This window comes from Apium graveolens, chromosome 4 (genome assembly GCF_009905375.1).
Source record: "Apium graveolens cultivar Ventura chromosome 4, ASM990537v1, whole genome shotgun sequence".
NCBI classification, from domain to species: Eukaryota; Viridiplantae; Streptophyta; class Magnoliopsida; order Apiales; family Apiaceae; genus Apium; species Apium graveolens.
This window is the reverse complement of record NC_133650.1, coordinates 163,017,188-163,041,924: the sequence shown is the minus strand read 5'-3', so window position 1 is coordinate 163,041,924 and position 24,737 is coordinate 163,017,188. Positions and strand designations below refer to the sequence as shown.

At 39.3% G+C, this 24,737-nt stretch overlaps 1 non-coding gene across 1 annotated transcript; it reads left to right on the top strand.

The window, feature by feature from the left end:
- The first annotated feature begins 255 nt into the window (after positions 1-255).
- On the top strand, positions 256-362 carry LOC141723139 (small nucleolar RNA R71). The gene has a single exon (XR_012576129.1). It is a non-coding gene; the product is annotated as a small nucleolar RNA R71 (small nucleolar RNA).
- The last annotated feature ends 24,375 nt before the right edge of the window (positions 363-24,737 follow it).

Below are 24,737 nucleotides of genomic sequence, written 5' to 3'. Positions count from 1 at the left end.
TCGATCTTCATAGACAACGCCTTTAGTTGAGCAGTGATAGTCGTAGCTGTATCCACCTCAAGAACTCCTGCTACCTTGCTCCGTGGCAATCTCTGGGCTGGATACTGATATTCAGTAGCAGCCATCAGTTCAATTAGATCATAAGCCTCCTTATAGTTCTTTGCCCATAATGCTCCACCTGCTGCTGCATCGAGCATGGGTCTGGACTGTGCTCCCAACCCATTGTAAAAACAATTGATGATCATCCAATCAGGCATTCCATAATGAGGACACTTCCTAAGCATCTCCTTGTAGCGCTCCCAAGTTTCATATAAAGATTCTCCTAATTGCTGTGCAAATTGAGTAAGAGCATTCCTGATTACAGCTGTCTTTGCCATAGGGAAGAATTTAGTAAGAAACTTCTGAGCAAGATCTTCCCAAGTAGTAATCGAACCAGCTGGTAGAGAGTGTAACAGGCTCTTAGCCTTGTCCCTCAGAGAGAATGGGAACAGTCTCAGCTTCACAGCATCTTCAGAAAAACCGTTGAACTTGAAGGTGTCGCAGATCTCAATAAAGTCCCTAATGTGCATATTGGGATCTTCAGTTGGAGAACCCCCAAACTGGATTGAATTCTGCACCCATTGAATTATTCCAGGCTTGATCTCAAAGGTATTAGTTGTGATAGCTGGCCGAATAATGCTAGATTGAATGTCATTGATCTTGGGTTGAGAAAAATCCATCAAGGCTTTCGTTCATGCTGCTAGATCTCCCATTATAATGAGTACCTGAAACACAAACAAATAAACCGTGAAAGTAAAAGAATCCGAGTCAGTGAACTTTAACGACCACTGATGACAAGCACATAAACTAAAAATTAAAACCGAGTCCCCGGCAGCGGCGCCAAAAACTTGTTAGGGCGAAAACACGCGCTAATATTCACGCAAGTATACGCGTTCGCAAGTAGTATAAGATATAAATCAGATTCGTTCCCACAGAGACTGGTTTAGGTTAAGTTCAATTTATGCACCTATGCAACAATGTATGGTTATCGCTCAATACTAAGACAAATAACAAATTGGGTTTTGATTAAACTAAGAGATTATACTAAATAACATTAACTAAGAGAATTGAGGTTGAATTACTATATATGACAAACATGGGATTCTAACTTCATTACTACTTCATTCAATAGCCTTTTCGTTCTTAACCTTAGCATGTGATGGTGATGACACTAACCAGATAACACAAAACTGATAAACACCAACTTTCATTGCACGAGTACCATTCTACCAGACATCCACAAAAGAGATAGAAGCTGAATAGGCACCAATTATATTGAGACCCTATATGTCTATAGAATTTGACAACATAACGGTTTAAGCATAAGTTATCCATAATGATTACATAGGGCAAGTAAAATGGTTAGAGTTATCTACGAATCATGCATACACATACATGAACCTATGCTAGCATGGCAAGTTCTAAACCTCTATATTCACTGTTGCTTCAATAGAGATTAACACGCTATCTTATTTGTTAGCTACGCACATAAGACGAATAAGGACAACCAATATTAGGATATCAATCAATCACCACTTACCAAGATATCGAAATAATTAACTATTGAAATCCATAAGTAAATCCGCTAGAACCCCATGACAACGATTAGTTCATAATCGAACTCATCATCACCATGGGTTCGAATGAAAGCATTGTATACAACAAGGTCTTAATAAACTGAATAATAATTAAAGTACAAATAAACGAGATCTAGGTTCAACAAGAACTAAAACGAGCATCCAAAGTTACAATTAATTCAAAGAATCACAAGTTGAAAATAAGATCTTCTTTTTTGGAGTTGTTCTGTGCTTCTAGGTCTTCTCCTTGGTATCCCAATCTTCCCGGATGATGAAAACCCTTTTTTTTAAAGTATATATACGCCCCTAGTGGACCTGGACCCTTAAAATCGTCAAATTCCACTCAAAAATGCTTTTTAGCGAAATCAGCGACCAGCCGCGCCTCGGGCGGCCGCCTCAGCTCTCCAGGCGGGCGCCTCAGCTCCCGGGCGGCCGCCCCACATCCGGGGCGGGCGCTTGGAGCCTGTCTGGAAAAATTTCTGAGGAATCTTGTTTTGGCCATAACTTGAGTTCTACTCGTTAGAATTAGGCAATTCAATTGCCCACGCGAAGCTAACGAGATTCTCTATAACTTGAAAACTCTATTTATTCTGGTGTGGATGGCAGGCAGGCCTATATTTCTTGGTTTTAATTGGCCTTGGCTTCCAAATCTGACCACTTTTTATCATATTTCCTTTAAAAGCTCATTTCTTCATATAACTGATACCTGAAATGCAATAACACAAAAACACATCAAAATACCAACAACTTGAGTCCAAAACACCAATTTAAGCTTGTAATAAAGCATTCCAAGTGGATATAAAATCCACTTATCACTTCTTTTTCCCTTTATGCTTCCTGTCTGTAGTTAAGATAGCTTGATACCTAAGAGATCTTTAATCTTCTGCCTGACTCACCTCCCTTATGACTACCCCTTTGGTTGTTCAGTTAAAAGGATCATCTTTATAAGGATCTTGAGAAATAATAGCAGTATCAGTATTTGCCGTCTTCATGGAATTGTTGAAGTCTTCCTCCATTTGCCTTAGCTATTCTAGATCAACTCCAGGATTTTCTTTCTCAAAGATTCTTCTACTCAACTCAAAGCCAAATGCTTGAATCTTTGGATCCTTGTAGAATAGAGTTGTCTTTCTTCCTTTTACTTTCATAGTTTGAAGATACTGACTTGCTTCTACACTGATAGGGAATAAAATAAACCCTGATTGCGTAATTAATATCGCATTAATTTTATTAACATTGGGCTGACAGTTCAGCCAATTAGAACAAGACCCTCGATAGGGGCAAAAATAGCCTAGGAATATAATTGGTGTTAAAATTAATTAGACCAGATACGGTCCAATAACGAAGCCTAATTAGAAAGGGCCCAAAACCCTGAATATTAATTAATTTTGTAATTAATTAATAAGGGATAAATCAGCTGTCAAGATGAGTCCCAATGAGGATATAAATCCTTGAAGATTAGCCCCAAGGGACCTGATAGGATAAGGAATTAGTTTCCTACTTCCTAGGACTCCAAAGTCCATTCTAATTCTGAGACTTGCCCACCAAGTCTCCTAACCCAAGTCCAATTCAAGGACTCCCAACATCTATATAAGGGGTCTCACCCTATAAATCAGAACTACATTTTTTGGCTTGATCCTTGGCAATCAGCAAGGTACATAGGCATCTTGTTAAGGCAGATTGAGTCACGAAACACAAGAACAGTCAAATCGAGCCTCGAAGCTCACGTTCCTTAGTAATAAATACAACAATTATTATACTTTAGTTTTTGATCCATGACATTTGGCGCCGTCTGTGGGAAGCACAACAACAACCATGGCGAGAACACGGAGAACAATTAGAGCACTTGAAGGAGGAACACCAGCGGGGACAACCCAAGTGATTTCGTCAACCGTGGAGGTCTCCTCATTCAACTTATGCAGCCACCCAAGGAGAAGCCCAGATAGGGGCAACTGAACCTTAGCTACTAGGGACGATTCCCTCGGCTACTCAAGGTACGAATCCCCAACTTCAACAACTACATACACATGTGAATTCTCGACCCATTGGGTATGAGTATTCAACTGTTGTGACTACTAACCCCCCATATGGGATGCCCCTTTACCCCGAGGTTGGAGGAAGTGGACATGCTGGACGGAGTGAAGCACGAGGGCGATCAACCCCTATATACAAGGTTTGGCTCCTATCCCCGAGGATCAGGAATTTTCTGGTCCTTATACTGAGAGAGACTCTGAATCTTCAGATGATGAAGTGGCCCCAAGAAGGAGGCATGCTGGCAAAGAGCCGATGCCTGATGGTAACCAACGTCCTAGGAGCACCCGAGGGATAAATCCCCAGGAAGTGCAGGAGAGAATTAGGGCTCATGAGGCTGAGATTCAAAGACTGAAGCGCGATTTGGAAGCACACCAGGCTCCCAGGCCCCTGTTACCACCTAGGGGGAGAAATCCTCCTTCAGTCATAGACCTGGATGGTCCGTCACAAAGAAGGGTTGTAGTCCCGAGAACTGATCCAAGCAATCTTCTTCCCCTTGGAGATCCTGATGATCCTACGCCACCATTCACTGAAGAGATAATGAATGCCCATATCTCAAGGAAGTTCAAGATGCCCACTATTAAAGTTTATGATGGCACGGGTGATCCCGCTAATCATGTCAGGACATTCTCCAATGCACTGTTATTGCAGCCCGTGAATGATGCTATTAAGTGTCAGGCCTTTCCTCAAACCCTGTCGGGTATGGCCCAAAGATGGTATAGTTGTTTTCCCCTGAACTCTATTGAGTTCTTAAGAGAATTAATTCAGGCTTTTATTAATCAATTCATCAGCGGGAGAGTACATGAGAAAAGTTCAGCATCCCTCATGAGCATTGTGCAGGGAGCGAAGGAATCCTTGAGAGACTACCTGAATCATTTCACAAAGGAAGCTTTAAAAGTCCTGGACCTTGATGACAAGGTAGCTATGATAGCACTGCAACAGGGAACTAGGGATGAGTTCTTCAAGATGTCCTTGGTCAAGCGCCCCCTGAAAACATGTTGCAGCTCCAAGATAGGGCCGGGAAGTACATCAAGGTGGAGGAGAGCATGAGGAAGACAATAGTAAGTAACGAGCCCACTAGAGGTAATAAGCAGAAAACTGATCTGGAATATATTGCTAAGGACAAGTATCCTAGAACTGAGCAAAACCCTGATTCAACCCCAAAGAAGGGAGGACCTGGGCAAAAGTTCACTGAATACGCTAAGCTGAATGCTCCTAGAAGCCAGATCTTGATTGAAATCGAGAAAGATCGAGATATTCGTTGGCCTAAACCCTTGAAGGCTGATCCGGCCAAGCTAGATAAGAGCAATTATTGTAGATTTCACAAAGATATTGGTCATGACACCGATGAGTGTAGACAACTGAAAGATGAAATAGAGTTCCTCATTTGAAAAGAAAGATTGAACAAGTACACTGGGGAAAGAGGAGATAGGAATAACAATGGGAGAAAGAACTTTGAAGATCGTAGTAGGGACCAAGATGAACAGGGGCGGAATCCTCATCACAGGGGACCGATTATAAATGCAATCTTTGGAGGGCCGCGACCCTGAGGGCCTTTGATAAACATAATTTTTGGAGGACCAACTGCTGTCGGATTATCCAGGAACTCCAGGAAAGCATATACCAGAGAGGTTATGCATATTGTGGGGGAAGCCCCGAAGAGGGCCAGGACAGGAGTAACTATGGCATTTGATGATTCTGACTTAGAGGGTGTAAAATTTCCTCATGAGGACCCGCTGGTCATAACACTAGTAATAGGGAACATCCCGGTGAAGAGGGTCCTTGTAGATAATGGTGCTTCAGTGAATATCTTGCTTCATGATACCTTTTTAAGAATGGGTTACAATGATTCTCAACTAACCCCGACCGATATGCCAATATATGGATTCGCAGGAGTGGAGTGCCCCGTGAAAGGGATAATTAAGTTGCCAACAACCATAGGTCAGGAACCAAGGCAAGCAACTCAGATGTTGTACTTTGTGGTGGTGAAGGCCAGTTTAACTTACAATGCTATCATGGGGAGAACAGGGATACATGCCTTCAAGGCAGTCCCTTCTTCCTACCATTCAGTTATGAAGTTTCCCACCCAGAATAGGATTGGAGAAGAGAGAGAGGAGATCAAAAAATGGCTAGAAGTTGTTATGTGGCCTCACTGAGGGCAGATGGAGTTGGGGGGCAGGTTCTGCCTATTGAAGATCTGGATATTCGAGAGAATGATGAGAATAGAGGAAAGCCAGCGAAAGACTTGGTTTCGATTCCTTTAGCTCCCGAAAAATCCTGAGAAGGTGACTTTCTTTGGAGCCACATTAGAGGAGCCCCTTAGAGGGAAGTTGGTGAAATTTTTGCAAGAAAATAGTGATGTGTTTGCATGGTCAGCAGCTGATATGCCAGGCATAGACCCGGAACTGATTACTCACAAGCTAAATTTAGATCCAAATCGGAAGACAGTGAAGCAAAAGAAAAGAAGTTTTGCTCCAGAGAGGCAAAAAGCTATAAAATAGGAAGTAGAGAAGCTCTTAGAGGCTGGTTTCATCGAGGAGATACAATTTCCAGAATGGTTAGCAAACCCTGTAATGGTAAAGAAGGCCAATGGAAAAGGTTGGTAAATAAAGTTTTTAAGGATTTTATTGGCAAGACCATGGAGGTCTATGTTGATGACATGTTAGTCAGGAGTCTTGTGAAGACTGATCATATAACCCATTTAAGGGAAGCTTTCGAGGTCCTGAGGTACCACAAGATGATGTTAAATCCTACAAAGTGTGCTTTCGGAGTAGGGTCTGGAAATTTTTTGGGATTGATGGTCTCCAAGAGAGGAATCGAGGCCAATCCCGATAAAATAAAAATAATCCTGGACATAGAGCCACCAAAAACTATCAAAGTTGTTCAGAAGCTCACTGGAAGGGTTGCTGCGTTGGGACGATTCATCTCCAAGTCTGGAGATAAGTGCTTGTCATTCTTCAAGTCTTTAAAGAAGGTTAAGGATTTTGTATGGAGTGAGGAAAACCAGAAGGCATTTGAGGAATTAAAGAAATATATGGCCCAGACCCCGTTGTTGGCCAAGCCAGCTTTAAATGAAGTTTTATACTTGTACTTGGCCATTTCAGAGAATGCCTTGAGCGCTGTATTGATTAAGGAGGAACAGAAAATCTAGAAACCCGTATACTATGTCAGCAAAATTCTGCATGGAGCTGAGTTGAATTATTCAACTATTGAGAGGTTTGATTTAGCTTTGGTAATAGCTTCAAGAAATTTACGTCCTTCCTTTCAGACTCATCAAATTGAGGTGCCAACAAATTAGCCTCTGAGAAATATCATTCATAGTCCCAAGGCTAATGGAAGGTTGATCAAGTGGGAAATAGAGCTGGGAGAATACGATATCATGTATAAGCCACGAACGGCAATAAAAGCCCAGGCATTGGCTGACTTCGTGGTGGAATGTACCATATCCAACCAAGAAGTCAGGGGGCAGGAGGATACCATACCTCAACACAAGGAAGTTGATAAGGGGGACAAAGAATAGGATGATAAAGAGAAAGAATATTGGGTTCTCTATTTTGATGGAGCATCAAAAATAAATTCAAGTGGAGCATGTTTAGTTTTACAAATCCCTGATGGGTTCTTGATTGAGTATGCCATGAAGTTAGACTTCCCGACCACAAATAATGAGGCAGAATATGAAGCTTTGATAGCTGGTATAGGCCTAGTAGGGATACTGAGAGTCAAGAACTTGAAGGTCTGTGGAGACTCGAAGTTGGTCATATGTAATAATCCCAATTTTTGGAAATTTCTGAAACCCTTATGAATAGTGTTTTTGCTGAATGAGAAAACTGTTCATGCCACGCTATGTAGGGGTTCTGTTATTGATCTTATGGGATATTATTAGTACTCTATGTAGTATATAAGTGTATGTAAAGATCGTCAGAATCCAATTCCGAACACTTGGATTTTTCCCGGAAATCCACTAGATACGGGAAGAATTGAGAAAAAGGTAACAGGATAAAAGGATTTAAATTAAAGGATTATAGGAGAGGATCATAAAAGGAATATAATATATTGAGAAAGGTTGAGGGAACCTAAGTAATAAGATACCGGGTATGATCCCTCAAACGATAAACGAAAACGAAAGTTAAGCGAACCGTATAACAGATCAGCGGTCATTAGGCAAACGATTAGGAAGTTAATCAAAGGGATTAGTGGGAATGATGTCATCCAACCAATAGAAAGAGGACAAGGAAGTGAGGATGACATCATGAGGATGACATAAGCATGACATGGGAAGGAAGGAGGTGTGGTGGCTTTGTAACCACACAAATCCAAGGGCAAGAAGGTAATTGACTAAAGCAAGCACAAAAACCAATCAACCAAGCCAAGTAAAATCATTTTCATCAAAAATCAAAAGCAACCAAGGCTTTGTTCTTCATTGCTCACGGCTTTTCACTATTCAAAAGGCAAGAGAAATTCAAAATCCAAGATCCAAGCTTCCTAAATTGATCCAAGCATTCTTAAGACTTCTCAAAGCTTCTTAAGGCTTCCTAGCTCCTCCCACCACTTCAAGGAAGGTATACCATCTCCAAACCCTAGATTCCTATGTATTATAAGATGATTTTGATTAGTAGGATGATATTGTAGCTTGTTGTTGTGATTTAGAGTTTGGGATTTGGAGTGGTAGTGAAATGGAATGGTAAATGTTGTGGTTTTGATTAAAAGAACTTAAGTATGATTAAAGTTAAGTTTAGGCATAAGTATGAATGATTAAATTGAATTGGTTGGGGTTGTTATGATGTGATAAGGATGGATGTTGGTTGTATGTTGGATTTGAGGTTGGTTTGTGGTTGGTTTTGTATGGTTTAAAATTGGGAAATCGCGTAAACATAGCCGTCGTAACGTCCGATTTTCTTTGGACTGTTTTTGTGCATAGCATTAGGACCCGAGAACCCCCTGCTAGATTATGACCACTGCCATGTTTAGATAGCTCATGTTACGAGCTTCGTTTTGATATGTAGTTCGTTCGATTCCGATGCACGATTTAGGAGAAACGACCGTTTCAAGTAACAGCGTTTCGCGAACGAAACTTTTTCCCTCGCCTTACTTTGAAACATAGGTTAAAGACCAAAAAGGGTTAATTAATGTATGAAAAATTTATGGTAAGTGTGTTAGGCAGTTGGTAAGACACTCACGAAGGAATCGCTTTAAAACTCGTAAAGGTTAAAATATTAAAAATGGTGGAGCCGAGGGTACCCGAGTGACTTAAGCAAATCAGTGAGCGCAAAACAAGCTTTAGAGTCTAAGTTAGTTAAAGTATAGATTTACAAGTGATTTTGGTTTAATTCCAACTTACTTGTTGTTTATAGGTTATCAGACTCGTCCCGAGCCTTTCTCACCCCCAAGTCGCTCAGGCAAGTATTCTATCCGTTATACTGTTGTTGTGATGAATATATGTATTTGCATTATCTTGCGATAGATGCATGTTGGATAATTAGCAAATGATGCGATATATTGTAGCATGTGATATGGTATATATGCATGCCTGTTTCATATTCTTGGAATATATATCTGTTGGTTCAGTTGATAATACCTATGCTAGAGGATAGCGGTAACTTGCATATACCCTTAGTATAAGGACCCAAAGGTGAAAATATTTTCTAAAACCGGGAGTCGAGGATCCCGAGTAATTTTGTATATATGGATATGGATATATATATATATATGGTTATAGTTTCCAAACTATTAATCGAATAAGGTTTATTCGATTACTTTATTTTATTAATGAATATTATCTTGAATATTCATTCGAGGACTTATGACTCCTTTATATTATTTATTGAATATTACTTGGATATTCATTTGAGGATGTATGACTCCTTTATTTTATTTAATGAATATTATTTATAATATTCATTCGAGGTATTATGACTCGGCTTATTATTTAATGAATATTATTTCGAATATTCATTTGAGGGCTTATTACTCAGCTTATTTTATTTATTGAATATTATTTGAATATTCATTTGAGGATCTATGACTCCGAGTATTTGCTGAGGTATATTCTTTATTTTATTAAAGAATAAGGTGTCAATAATCAAACTTATTTTCGATTATTCAACTAAAGATAATACTTTCATATAAGTATATCTTTGATTATTTAGTACTCGTTTCAAGTATAAGTTTTAATACTTCTACTTCAATTATTTTTATAAAGATTATTCTTTATGGGAATATTATTTAAATATTAATATTCAGTCATTTTCTAAATATTCTAGGGACTGATTTACTTCATTAAATCAGTTTTACTCCAAACATTCTTTAAAGTGTTTTCGAGTCTTTAAAATGATTTTCAAAAGTTAGAGCGGATCCCAAAACTATTTTTATATTTAAGATCTTCCTTTTAAAAAGGGGATTTAAATACTCGCTCAAAACATGGGGGATCCGGCTCGGTGGTGTGTTTTATATTCGCAACAAGGTTGCTGTCTTGGTAAAAGAGTTTTTGATTACTTACCCAATATTCGGGAAGTAAAATTCTTGGAACAAGTTAATCCATTAACAGGCATCGCCTGGGAAATATCGGTGAGTTTTCCTTTCCAACTAGATACGACTTCTTGGTGGAGCCGTATCAACAAGTTTCTACTTGGGGAAAGGGGGAAACGAGCTTTACGTTTCAGAGTCATGGATTTCATCTGAACTAGGAGTGGCGTAAGTGGTCGAGTAGCGCCGGCCCAGCCTTATTATATTGGCCCAAATGGCCTGGAAGTTCCGCTAAGGCGGTCCATTCCTTAGGAGTTCAGTGTTCGGTTGACAAGTAAATCCGACAGGTTCTCCTCTACATGTAGAAAATGGTGGGGTTGTACTACTACGACTGATCATCGTAAGTGGTCTTCCTGGCGCGGTAAACTCCCGTAATGAGTTCATCATCCATTTGGATAATTCTGCAACACTACCCGTAGCATTTCGATTGAAAGGCTACTAATGGGTGGTTGCCGAAGCATTAACAGGGTCAAACATTTTTATTGGTGTATCCATTGAATGAAGTATCTCGTAACTTCATCTCTTTTCAAAATATTTCAAAGATCAAATATTTTCAAGTTTTATTTGTGGTCTCATCTATGGGATGACCTCGTGAATTTTATTATACTTTGAACAGTGGTAGTTCAAGTAGCTTTATAAATGATATAAGTATAGTGAAGTATTTGGTAACTTCATCCCTTGTTTTTACTTATATCTAGTAAGTAATTATCTTACTCATGATAAAAGATTCTAGTAAGTATCCATTTAAATACTTATATTATTGTTATCACTATATATTATCTTGCGAGCTGTAAGGCTCACTCTTGCTTTATTTCTTCATCACACAACAACAGTTAGGAAAGATGGCCAGACTCCAGCAGACCCAGCGCAAGCGCGTGGGAAGCGTCCCGCGTCTTCCCGATGATGTTGTGGCTGCTATAGCTGCAGAGGTAGATCTATTGGTAGATCAGGCATTCTACTTTTGAGAATCAATTATGTATAATTATAACTTGTGGCAGATAATGGCAATTAACTGTAAATTTATCAAGTAATCGTTTTGGGTTGTAATAACTTTTAAATTGTGGATTCAAAGACTTGTACTTATTTGAATTTCATCTCTGAGACTATAACGGGTTGTGGTGTGTGTTAGTGTGGGGTCACAGCTTAAGGTTATTATAATTAATTAAGTGAAGTGATATTGTGGAAAGAAAGACCGTGACGACCCGGATCCCCGACCCCGGATCTGGGGGTGTTACAGAAATGGTATCAGAGCCAAGCGTTATAAACCTCAGAGATGATGGGACGTTAAGATAATAAGTTCACTAAGATAATAAGAACTCTTGCCAAGTTCATAGTCGGGCTACCTAATGTAGTACTGACAGTTAAAACCCTTATGGGAACCCTTATAAATATCGTGATAGGAGCGTAGTTCGTTATCGTATATGGTAGCGGAACTCCGAACCCTGAGGTTGAGGAGCAACAGCGTGATGATGTTTTATTACTAATTGGAGATCGGATTGTGGATCCGATAGAGTGTCCTAATGCAGGACCGAATGATGTTGATATTGAGGATGTAGCGGTTGAGGATGTTGTCCTAGAAGGGATAGTTGTTGATGAGGATTCCATGGAGGATCCTGACAAGATTGGATAAAGGACCACTGATGAATTGATGACCATGGTTAGGTCGACTACCAGAGGTAGGATTGGCCGGTCACTACCAGAGGTTCGTTCAAGTTTGTAAAGATAGTAGCCCCTTTAACGCGGCTTACTCGTAAGACTGAGAAGTTCGAATGGACAGAGAAATGCGAGAACAACTTTTAAGAACCGAAGCAAAGGTTGGTGACGTTCCCTATGTTGGCGTTGCCGGATGGAAAATGAGATTTTGTGATTTGTAAGTGACGCTTCGCATAAGGAATTAGGGTGCTTCTTATATAGCACAGCAAGATAATCGCGTCTGCGTCAAGACAATTAAGGGAATTTAAAATTCGATATCCCCACCCATGAGCTTGGGCTCGTGGCAATAGTTTTGCCCTAAAGATTGGAGGCACTACTTGTATGGAGAGAAGTGCGAGATTTACCTAAGCCATAAGTACTCTAGTACATTTTCCCGTAGAGAGAGCTCAACATACACCCGAGGAGGCGATTAGAGCTAATCAAGAATTATGATTGGGAGATTCTGTATCATTCGGGGAAAGCCAATGTGGTGGCTGATGCCCTTAGTAAAAAGGAGAGACTCAAGATGATAATGACTTTGGGAGGGTTGATAAGAGATTTTGAAAAAAAAAAAAAATGGAAATAGATATGAAGGTAACCGGAGCCGGTACCGAAAAGTTGTTTGAGATTGCAATACAGCCCGAATTATTGGAAAGGAACATATTGTGCCAGAAAAAGTGATGAATGAAGGCAGAGAGCCAACAAATAGATATGAGATTAATACCGAGAGAGATGATAAGGGAATAATGAGGTATTCCTATAGAATTTGGGTTCCAAATGTTTAAGAGCTTAAAGATGAAATCTTAGATGAAAGCTAGTTTGAGGAATAAGAGTTAGAGCAAACCCTGAATGTGATAGTCAGGGAGGACGCCATCAAGATAGAAGGAACCCATAACATGATGAAGTGGAAAATGAGGATTTAAATTATATAAGATGACCCCAATTATGGGGAGTAGGAAGAAATATTTAGACTGAGGAAACAAAAGTCGAGTAAGGACAGGAGACCCGAGATGGTACCCCTATACGGCAATTCATGGACCTGTCTAAAGAGAACTTAGACTATTATCCCCAACCACCACCCTGAGGAGACAGTGCGGTGGGAAATTCTTTCATGACCTTTAAGTCGCTAAGCTCTCAGAGTTCCAAGGAACAAGCTGACCCAGTCGAGGCAAGAGCCTGGCTAAAGGAAATAGATGAATCATTTGAGATTCTGAATGATTGACGAACCACAAAAGACTGTTTTGTCACTTACCCTCCTAAGAGAGAGACCACCCGCTGGTGAAAGGCCAAGGAAGGCACGGAGCAAGAGATTATAATAAACTGATTTAAGTTCAGTCAATTGTTTTCAGGAAAGTACTTCCCAAGGTTATGGAGATAGTGTAAAAGCTTAAGAGCTAGAACAAAGGCAGACGAGTATGATGAATTATGAATCTAAGTTGTAAAAGTTATCAAGATTCGTTCTGAAGACACGAATCCAGAATGACGGGATGTTTGAAATCAATGCTTATGTTGTGTTGGTTCATGAAATAACGATAAGAGAAAGGAATATAAAGGCAAGAGAGTTTGAGGAATGATAAGGGAGTTGGGTATGAGGAAACCCTAAAGACTCGTAGAAATAGAAATAGAAAAGTAGGTAATCGGCCGGATGAGAGTGATTTACCATGAGTTAAATTGATGGTTGAAGGTATAAGAGATACATATATTTTATCCCCTGTAAGTTGGGAAGATTCGAGGAAACCTTGAGATAATTCGAAGGATAAATAATGAGACGCGGATAGACTGAGGAGACAAGAAAGTAAGAAATTAAGAAAATTGGGTGAAGGAAGTGACCTTCAAGAAGGTAAAGTGTAAGACCGGTGGCATGATACCCAGAAAGGGAGACGCCAGATATGAAAGATATCCCAACATTGAGATGACTGTTGAGATAAACAACAAAAGTAAATAAGGAATTATTAAGAAGAAGTTCACGTTGAACAGGACCAATATCTTCCAGAACATCTATGTCATCATTACCAAATCAAGAAAGAAAAGTGGATGACCATTGTTATCTTTTGGAGGCCATATGGATTGACCTCAATTTGAATAAGGATGCTATTATGAAGTTAGGTATAGACTATCGAGGTGGGAATGATTGAATAAGACACCCTTATCAGGGATATATGACTTGATTTATCCATGGAAGGATGCAGGTACCTTTTAAAGGTGGAATTAAGGATAGAACATCGGTAACTTAAAATGAATCCTAGGGGAATGCATAAAGGTTGGAATTTCACCCTTAATAGGGATAATATGAGTTTTGACAGTATGATTTGGAAAGGGTTAATGTAGCAACAACCTTTAAGAATCAGTGGAGAAATTTTTCAGAAGTATATAGACAATGGTTCTAGTAATAGTATATGGTATTTTAATATGCCCTGTATCTAGGGAATACAGGAGGAACGATTGAAGGATAACCTTAGAGGTTTTACAAGGAGAAAGGTAATATTCAAAATTTTCAAGAATAGAAATGTTGATAAAGGAAATATGACGTAATTATAATGTTGCCAAGTGGGGCACGTGTTAAACCACGAGAAAGTATGGATCGAACCAGTAATGGTCGAAATTATTCAGGGCAATTAGGACTTAAGATAAAAGATGTTCTAATTATGATTGAGAGTCAGTCATGACAGTGATTAACCTCTAAAGACTGAGGCAATAACTTATGGAAAAATGGTGATTTTTTTTTTTACTCATCAGATTTTAAGGAAAGCATTTTCACATAAGCTGTGATTGAAATAAGGTAGAAAATTTATTTGGAGATGGTTAAAGTGACATTGACTGTAAGGAAATTTTACTATCAGGAAAGGCCAAAGAGGTGGCCGACACTTTAAAGGTAAGAGGATAATTATAGGCGCTTGTGCCAAAAGAATACAGTGATGATGGTTAAAACTGTGAAGGTTGTATTATGGTTTGGAAGATTGACATTCCTTCTGATGACTGTGCAATACCCAGCCGTAATAGTAGTTGGTAAAGGTTTAATTCGTGTAATCGCCATGAGCGGGCTATCTATCTTAGAAGGTACTATCTTGAGAATGAGCCTGGACCATGTTTCAAAAGGACTAAACGAACCTTTGAGATCAGGAGTGTTCTTCATGAATCAGAAATGGTAATTATGTTACCTCCTTAGAAGGATTTGATACGACATGTATGGACTCCGTATGGTTAGCTATTAAGATTTCATGGAAAATGAATGACTACAGTGGGTCAGTGGTGGACCATAGTAAGGCAGCAATGATTCTGCGAGTAATGAGCTGATTACAACCATGAGAGTTGTATTGGAATGGGTGTTGAGATTGAGTACCCCTAATCGGGTCGTGGTAATGTATAAGTTATCATTGATAGACTAATTAAGTAGAGTATCTACCAATTGAATATTTATTCCTTCTTATGAAAAGAGAGTCGTATTACTATATGAGGAAGGTTGCGGTGCAAGCATAGAATTCTAGTAACGATGATGTCTAGAATGAGATCCCAGATTCGATTTTCGATGTCGAGGGAGTTTCAAAGGTGATTGTGTATAAGCTCGAGGAAGAGCATGGGTCCATAGAATGATGGACGGAATAGAAATATTTAGGCATGGGAAATACGATGCTATAATACTTGATGTTGATATAAATACTCATATGATTCGTTCTCCTATGACAAACCTCTATAGTTCAGAGGTAGGTTCCAAGCCGGATATTTTGTGGCAGTATATTTTTTTTCATATATACAATTCTCTTCCATTCGTTCTTTTCTCTTCTTTTCATTTCATGTAAGCTGAGAAGAACAACCCTTCCAGAAGGGGAGGTATTGCCGAATGACTATCTATCTGTGTGATAGAAGCCGAGTAGGATACCAGCTATTGTTTAATTGCTTATCAAGTACTAAAGGCTGGCCACCTTCTGTACTAACTATGCGATATAACAAGTGTTCATGATCATAGTGATCTCTTAACAAATTCCTTTACTTCTATATGATTAATCAAACTTTGGAAAATAGAAACAACTGAAAAAGGAGTAATAAAGTGGTGGTAGTATGCGGAATGGGAACACATTCGTGATACTAAGGTTGACGTGGTTATTAAAAGGTTATAGAGCGCTAACAAGCAAAAGTATAACCCGTATAATATTAGGAACGGAAGGTAGTAGCGATTACAAAATGGAAAAGAATGGGTATTGAGAAGCAAAAGTTCTAATGCTAAAAGCTATAATGAGAGTCTGTGCAATAGACTTGAAAGAATTTGGAATGATCATTTAACGCGGATTAAGTTATCTTACGATAATAGATCCTATGTCAGTATTGAGGTATCGCCTTATGAGATCCTTGAGGGAAGACAATGTCGATCTCCCTTATGTTAGGATGGAGTTGTAGAGCGCAAGATGCTCGGACCCGCAGTAGTCCAAAGGACCAAGGATATGATAGATCTAATCAGAGGACGGCTGGTAGTAGCCCAAGATGGACATGATAAGTATGTTGATTTGATACGAAAGGATAAAGGGTATGAAATAGGGGACCTAGTAATGTTATAGGTATCCCTTGGAAAGGATTGATGAGATTCGGAAAGAAAGGAAAGCTAAGTCTACAATTTGTTGGACCCTTGGATATATTAAGACGTTTGGGAAGTTAGCATATGAGCTAGCCCTACCCCCGAACCTGTAGCAAGTTCATAACGTGTTCCACGTATCAATGTTAAGGAAGTGTAATTCGGATGCCAGACAAATAGGGGCATATGAGCGCATAGACATGCAACCAGACGTAACCTATATGGAGCAACCAGGAAGGGTATAGAGTAAAAAGGAACGAGTTCTTAGGAGAAGGGTTATCAAACTAGTAAGAGTTTGATGGTAGAACCACAATGTGGGAAAATTGACTTGAGAGTTAGAAAGTGCAATACTAAGAAAGTATCCCTATTTATTTCTATCTGATTCCGGGACGGAATCCTTTTAAGGAGGGGAGACTGTAATAATCCCAATTTTTGGAAATTTCTGAAACCCTTATGAATAGTGTTTTTGCTGAATGAGAAAACTGTTCATGCCACGCTATGTAGGGGTTCTGTTATTGATCTTATGGGATATTATTAGTACTCTATGTAGTATATAAGTGTATGTAAAGATCGTCAGAATCCAATTCCGAACACTTGGATTTTTCCCGGAAATCCACTAGATACGGGAAGAATTGAGAAAAAGGTAACAGGATAAAAGGATTTAAATTAAAGGATTATAGGAGAGGATCATAAAAGGAATATAATATATTGAGAAAGGTTGAGGGAACCTAAGTAATAAGATACCGGGTATGATCCCTCAAACGATAAACGAAAACGAAAGTTAAGCGAACCGTATAACAGATCAGCGGTCATTAGGCAAACGATTAGGAAGTTAATCAAAGGGATTAGTGGGAATGATGTCATCCAACCAATAGAAAGAGGACAAGGAAGTGAGGATGACATCATGAGGATGACATAAGCATGACATGGGAAGGAAAGAGGTGTGGTGGCTTTGTAACCACACAAATCCAAGGGCAAGAAGGTAATTGACTAAAGCAAGCACAAAAACCAATCAACCAAGCCAAGTAAAATCATTTTCATCAAAAATCAAAAGCAACCAAGGCTTTGTTCTTCATTGCTCACGGCTTTTCACTATTCAAAAGGCAAGAGAAATTCAAAATCCAAGATCCAAGCTTCCTAAATTGATCCAAGCATTCTTAAGACTTCTCAAAGCTTCTTAAGGCTTCCTAGCTCCTCCCACCACTTCAAGGAAGGTATACCATCTCCAAACCCTAGATTCCTATGTATTATAAGATGATTTTGATTAGTAGGATGATATTGTAGCTTGTTGTTGTGATTTAGAGTTTGGGATTTGGAGTGGTAGTGAAATGGAATGGTAAATGTTGTGGTTTTGATTAAAAGAACTTAAGTATGATTAAAGTTAAGTTTAGGCATAAGTATGAATGATTAAATTGAATTGGTTGGGGTTGTTATGATGTGATAAGGATGGATGTTGGTTGTATGTTGGATTTGAGGTTGGTTTGTGGTTGGTTTTGTATGGTTTAAAATTGGGAAATCGCGTAAATATAGCCGTCGTAACGTCCGATTTTCTTTGGACTGTTTTTGTGCATAGCATTAGGACCCGAGAACCCCCTGCTAGATTATGACCACTGCCATGTTTAGATAGCTCATGTTACGAGCTTCGTTTTGATATGTAGTTCGTTCGATTCCGATGCACGGTTTAGGAGAAACGACCGTTTCAAGTAACGGCGTTTCGCGAACGAAACTTTTTCCCTCGCCTTACTTTGAAACATAGGTTAAAGACCAAAAAGGGTTAATTAATGTATGAAACATTTATGGTAAGTGTGTTAGGCAGTTGGTAAGACACTCGCGAAGGAATCGCTTTAAAACTCGTAAAGGTTAAATTATTAAAAATGGTGGAGCCGAGGGTACCCGAGTGACTTAAGCAAATCAGTGAGCGCAAAACAAGCTTTAGAGTCTAAGTTAGTTAAAGTATAGATTTACAAGTGATTTTGGTTTAATTCCAACTTACTTGTTGTTTATAGGTTATCTGACTCGTCCCGAGCCTTTCTCACCCCCAAGTCGCTCAGGCAAGTATTCTATCCGTTATACTGTTGTTGTGATGAATATATGTATTTGCATTATCTTGCGATATATGCATGTTGGATAATTAGCAAATGATGCGATATATTGTAGCATGTGATATGGTATATATGCATGCCTGTTTCATATTCTTGGAATATATATCTGTTGGTTCAGTTGATAATACCTATGCTAGAGGATAGCGGTAACTTGCATATACCCTTAGTATAGGGACCCAAAGGTGAAAATATTTTCTAAAACCGGGAGTCGAGGATCCCGAGTAATTTTGTATATATGGATATGGATATATATATATATATATATGGTTATAGTTTCCAAACTATTAATCGAATAAGGTTTATTCGATAACTTTATTTTATTAATGAATATTATCTTGAATATTCATTCGAGGACTTATGACTCCTTTATATTATTTATTGAATATTACTTGGATATTCATTTGAGGATGTATGACTCCTTTATTTTATTTAATGAATATTATTTATAATATTCATTCGAGGTATTATGACTCGGCTTATTATTTAATGAATATTATTTCGAATATTCATTTGAGGGCTTATTACTCAGCTTATTTTATTTATTGAATATTATTTGAATATTCATTTGAGGATCTATGACTCCGAGTATTTGCTGAGGTATATTCTTTATTTTATTAAAGAATAAGGTGTCAATAATCAAACTTATTTTCGATTATTCAACTAAAGATAATACTTTCATATAAGTATATCTTTGATTATTTAGTACTCGTTTCAAGTATAAGTTTTAATACTTCTACTTCAATTATTTTTATAAAGATTATTCTTTATGGGAATATTATTTAAATATTAATATTCAGTCATTTTCTAAATATTCTGGGGACTGATTTACTTCATTAAATCAGTTTTACTCCAAACACTCTTTAAAGTGTTTTCGAGTCTTTAAAATGATTTTCAAAAGTTAGAGCGGATCCCAAAACTATTTTTATATTTAAGATCTTCCTTTTAAAAAGGGGATTTAAATACTCGCTCAAAACATGGGGGATCCGGCTCGGTGGTGTGTTTTATATTCGCAACAAGGTTGCTGTCTTGGTAAAAGAGTTTTTGATTACTTACCCAATATTCGGGAAGTAAAATTCTTGGAACAAGTTAATCCATTAACAGGCATCGCTTGGGAAATATCGGTGAGTTTTCCTTTCCAACTAGATACGACTTCTTGGTGGAGCCGTATCAACAAGTTTCTACTTGGGGAAAGGGGGAAACGAGCTTTACATTTCAGAGTCATGGATTTCATCTGAACTAGGAGTGGCGTAAGTGGTCGAGTAGCGCCGGCCCAGCCTTATTATATTGGCCCAAATGGCCTGGAAGTTCCGCTAAGGCGGTCCATTCCTTAGGAGTTCAGTGTTCGGTTGACAAGTAAATCCGACAGGTTCTCCTCTACATGTAGAAAATGGTGGGGTTGTACTACTACGACTGATCATCGTAAGTGGTCTTCCTGGCGCGGTAAACTCCCGTAATGAGTTCATCATCCATTTGGATAATTCTGCAACACTACCCGTAGCATTTCGATTGAAAGGCTACTAATGGGTGGTTGCCGAAGCATTGACAGGGTCAAACATTTTTATTGGTGTATCCATTGAATGAAGTATCTCGTAACTTCATCTCTTTTCAAAATATTTCAAAGATCAAATATTTTCAAGTTTTATTTGTGGTCTCATCTATGGGATGACCTCGTGAATTTTATTATACTTTGAACAGTGGTAGTTCAAGTAGCTTTATAAATGATATAAGTATAGTGAAGTATTTGGTAACTTCATCCCTTGTTTTTACTTATATCTAGTAAGTAATTATCTTACTCATGATAAAAGATTCTAGTAAGTATCCATTTAGATACTTATATTATTGTTATCACTATATATTATCTTGCGAGCTGTAAGGCTCACTCTTGCTTTATTTCTTCATCACACAACAACAGTTAGGAAAGATGGCCAGACTCCAGCAGACCCAGCGCAAGCGCGTGGGAAGCGTCCCGCGTCTTCCCGATGATGTTGTGGCTGCTATAGCTGCAGAGGTAGATCTATTGGTAGATCAGGCATTCTACTTTTGAGAATCAATTATGTATAATTATAACTTGTGGCAGATAATGGCAATTAACTGTAAATTTATCAAGTAATCATTTTGGGTTGTAATAACTTTTAAATTATGGATTCAAAGACTTGTACTTATTTGAATTTCATCTCTGAGACTATAACGGGTTGTGGTGTGTGTTAGTGTGGGGTCACAGCTTAAGGTTATTATTATTAATTAAGTGAAGTGATATTGTGGAAAGAAAGACCGTGACGACCCGGATCCCCGACCCCGGATCTGGGGGTGTTACATCATATCCCAAGTGAAGGAAGAGTTTGAGGCAAGGGATGACACGATGGCTAAGTATGTCCACCTAGTAAGGGATGTGATGACTCAGTTCGATGAATGCCATGTTGAGCACATCCCAAGGGAGGAAAATGCTAAGGCAGATGCATTGTCTAAGTTTGCTTCATCTGAGATAGAGGAAAGTTCAGGAAATGTATACTTCCGCGTTCTGAAGACACGGAGCATTGATGTTAAGCTTGTAGCTCCCATAGGTCTGGCGACATCATGGATATATCCCATTAAGACTTATGTTCAAACCGGTTGGTTGCCTAATGATGCTGCTGAAGCACGGAAGTTGGTTGTTCGAGCATTAAGATACTCCTTGATAGATGGGATTTTGTATAAAAGATCTTGTGTGGTTCCTTACTTAAGATGTCTCAGGCCCGATGAGGCACGCTCTTAAAGAAGTACATGAAGGTATCTGTGGACAACACTTGGGGTGCAGAGCACTAGCTCATAAGATAACTCGCTTAGGCTTCTATTGGCTAGAAATGATGGCTGATGCCAAAGAGTATGTGAAGAAGTGTGAACGCTGTCAGAAGCATGCACCTGTCGTTAGACAACCCCCCGAGATGCTGACCTCCATCAACTCACCTATCCCCTTTGCTATGTGGGGAATGGATATACTTGGGCCTTTCCCCATGGCCATGACACAAAGGAAGTTCCTGATTGTAGCCATTGATTATTTTACTTAGTGGATTGAAGCCAAACCCTTGGCCAAAATCACAACTGAACAGGTTGCATAATTCTTGTGAGAAAATATCTTGTGCCGATATGGAATCCCACGCATCCTTGTCATGGATAATGGGAAACAGAGTTCAGAGAGTATTGCGATGATAATAACATAGAACTTCACTTCACCTCAGTTGCACATCCTCAGGAAAACGGGCAGGCGGAATTTGCTAACAGAATCATCCTTGATGGACTTAAAAAGAGGGTAGAACGCTCGAAAAATACTTGGGTGGATGAGTTGCTGCCTATACTATGCGCATATCGTACCACCTGCAAAGTGACAACTGAAGCTACCCCATTCATGTCGGCTTACGGAGCCGAGGCAGTGGTGCCCCTTGAAATCACACATGGATCCCCTAGGATCGAAGATTATGAATCAGAAACCAATAAAGAAGGCATGAGGCTCGCTCTCGATCCCATTGACGAGGTCAGAGATGAGGCCAAGGCCCGCAATGCAAAGCATCAACAAAGAGCCTCCCTCTATCTTAATAAAAGGGTTAAAGAAAGGTTCTTTCACCAAGAAGGCTTGATCTTAAGAAAGATTGAGGCCTCAGGAGTTGAAGAGAAAGAAAAGCTAATCCCTAACAATGAAAGACCGTATAAGGTCGAGAAAACATGAGGACGAGGATCCTATAAGTCGAAAACCCTGAGCGGTAACAAAGTGCCTCATACCTGGCATGTTTTGAAGCTGAAGGTTTAATATATTTAGGACATGAAAGACATGTTCCTGGTATTTAGTAGTAAATGGAGGAATACGGTCGACTAGTGTACGAGCATCCAATGAATAAAATTCCCGAAGGACCAAAGTACCAGACGAATATGAAATCAAACTACAAATGCAGGAGATCCTGAAGGATCAGAAATCAAGTCATGATGAACAATTAGGTTACACATTAAAGATGTTCAAGTCCATGAAGGACCGCAAATAGATAAAAGCCACGCACGAAAAACAAAGCCATGCAAGGGCTAAACACTGAAGGAAAATCTATAGTCCAAAATCAGATGATTGACGAATAATGGCAACCTCAGAAACAACCCAAAGGCTAGGAAAGCCCCACAAATTTACCATATCCGGGTAAGAGCTATGAATAGAGCCAATGGACATATTAACGGAGCGCACCTCATCATCATGGGTGTCCATCATCTTGAATAAGTCTTCCGACCGTCGATAAACGCTAAGAGAACTCTAGAATCCCAGTCCTGAAACTTTCTCTCAAGTTTCTTCATCAATGCCGCCAAGGCCATGTGCTCACTCCTTCATTTTGCACTCCTAGTGAAAGAAGCTGCGAAGTAGGCGTTGGCCTAATAAGAAAAAGATATTAGAAAGCTAACTTCACGAAATGTATATGGTCAATTGAAATCTACATTACAAACTCCAGCCTACCAAAGAAGGCTGATCAGCCTCAAGAGAAAGCCTTTGACCAACCGGAGATCCCTCGGAAAGGGCTCCAGCAGACCAGCCTCCAAGGGATGCCTTAAGCCAGCCAGGCTCCTCCTTTAATTTGTGAAGTATTGAAAGTTCTAAAAAGAATAGATGTACCAAATACAAGGCATGAGCCCCACACATCCCCGCCTCAGGAAGTTGTTCGCCTAATTGGAATAAACTTAACTAATAGGAAAATAAGAGGGGTTATGCCAACTTTAACAAGGTTCCTTTGAATTATAAGGACCCATCAATAACACGAACGTGATAGTTTATGTTCGAGGTCCATCGAGACATGTTGCCCAAAAAAGCAAAAATGTTTCCCCTTGACCGAGCAGAGGAGGTTGAGTAGCCATCCATCAAGATCTTTGACCGTCTAAAGGGTCCTTGGATGAGGTCCCCACCCGGCAAGGCACTCCCTCGAATAAAAAAGAGAGAATTCTAATCCACGAATTGATATAGAGAATATTGAAGTTCAAGAACTTCCACGAAATAGGTTCCCGAAGGGCCAAGAAGCTCTAAACATTAAGGTTACCGCCGACCAGGGCCTCAAGGGCTTGGTCTCTATGGCCGACCAAGAGTCCTTAAAGCTGACTCCTCCACATGGAGGGTTAGGCCGACTAGGATGTCCTCGAAGGAACGTCTACAGACATCCGAAACTAATAGGGATGGCCCCTAAGAGAAGGTTCCAAGAAAACCATGAACTAGATCCAAGGGATGCTCCTAGTGAAGAATAAAATGTTCACTAGAAAATGATCAGAAAAGCCTGGCTGAGGCTAAACAACAAATTGATAGTCTTAAGGGAGGATTATGTTAATCACCATGATAAGAAAAAGCCCATATTCCAGAACCTTCCGGAATGTCCTCAAAGATTCTTAACGATTTCTTTGATTCTTAATGGATTTGGAAATATAAAGGGCCAAATCCAAAGAGGATTTGGAAATATGAGAGGCCCGAATTAAAGCCTAAATACAAAGAAGAGCCAAAAAGACCAGGATCTAAGTCGAGATCTAGGTCGTGAATCCTAGACAAATTAGTTCGAATAGGAGCCTAAAGATGAGCAAAATTTTGACCAAGACCCGGGTCGTAAACTCGACTAGGATCCAGGTCGAAACCCTGGTCGTGAATCCTAGTCGAAGTTTCACAAACAGGAGTCAAAAGGTGGCATGAATTTCGACCAAGACCTGGGTCGTAAACTCGATTAGGATCCAGGTCGAAACCCTGGTCGAAAATCCTAGTCGAAGTTTCACGAACATGAGTCAAAAGGTGGCATGAATTTCAACACTAGGATCCAGGTCGAAATCCTGATTGTGAATCCTAGTCGAAGTTTCATGAACAGGAATCATGTTGCGGCCAAAATTTCGACCAGGATCCAGGTTGTTAACTCGATTAGGATCCAGGTCGAAATCCTGGTCGTGAATCCTAGCCGAAATTGTTCGACCAGGGCTCAGGAGCAGACCCAAATTCGACTAGGATCCAGGTTGAAATTTCGACTAGGATCCTAGTCGAAAAAGGGCTAAAAATTTCAGAAAAATCCCCGAAAAATTAGGGAAAATTTGAAAATAATTTTTGATAAAATATTCTTGAAATATTAAAGAAATAATATCTGTGAGTATCAGAATATTCTTGAAAATTAGGAAAAAATCCCAGAAATTAAAGGAAAATTCCTGAAAAATACTAGAAAATTCCTAAAGAAAGGGAAAAATGTA